Source organism: Alligator sinensis, unplaced genomic scaffold (assembly GCF_000455745.1).
Source record: "Alligator sinensis unplaced genomic scaffold, ASM45574v1 scaffold1052_1, whole genome shotgun sequence".
In the NCBI taxonomy this organism is placed as follows: domain Eukaryota; kingdom Metazoa; phylum Chordata; order Crocodylia; family Alligatoridae; genus Alligator; species Alligator sinensis.
In genome coordinates, this window is record NW_005842971.1 from 506,398 (window position 1) to 507,177 (window position 780).

Below are 780 nucleotides of genomic sequence, written 5' to 3' on the forward strand. Positions count from 1 at the left end.
GGATCTGGGGCACCAGTCGCCCATGTATGAACAACCTGTTACAGAAGCAGGACACGGGCTGCTACGGTCCCTCTGGTCTACTTGTGGTGGGCTGGGGTGACACGTCTTGTGCTGTGTCAGGGTTGACTGCAGTTTTACTAAGAGGTTAGCTTGTGGATTTGCCTGAAACGGGTTGGATGGGGGAGGTGGTCCAGGTGGGGGGGGCTCAACTAGATGACCTCTGGAGCAGTGTTTCTCAACCTGTGGGTTGTGACCCAAAACAATATATGTGAAGGGATCACAAACAAACTTTAAAAAATGGATTATCCTTTACAGGAGAAAAATGTGGGAACCTGAGGCTTTTCCCTTGAAGGCTGGCAGGGTCCCTGCCCGTGAGGGGCTGCTGGGGACCCCCCATGCCCCACACCCATCCCCTGCCCCACGCACTGGGGTGGGGGACGGGCAGGGCCAGGGGGCTGTTTTCTACTTAAACTATTCACTGGGCCAGGACTGGGCCTTGCTGTTTACCAGCGAGCGGCGCGCGGGACCAGCCGGGCGGGAAGCGCTGGTTTAGCGGGTGTCTCCAGTTCCGTGCTGCCCGCGAGCGCCGACCGGCAGGCCGGTGCCCCGAGCGCGGCGCGGCGCGGGGCTGCAGTCAGGGGCACGTGGCCACCCGCGGCCCAGGCAGGGGGAGCACGAGCTTTGCCGGACTCTTCAGCCGACGGGCAGGGAGGGCAGGGAAAAGCGGTGGGATGGGCCCAAGCGGGGTCACGAAAGCCCCCGGCCCGGCTCTGCTCGGCT

General features: G+C 62.6%; 1 protein-coding gene across 1 annotated transcript in view; it reads left to right on the plus strand.

Annotated features, from left to right (window-relative positions):
* LRRC40 (leucine rich repeat containing 40) overlaps positions 1-780 on the plus strand; it is a gene marked incomplete at its 5' end in the record, with an annotated part of 15,973 nt that overhangs the window by 3,608 nt on the left and 11,585 nt on the right. The window lies entirely within an intron of this gene.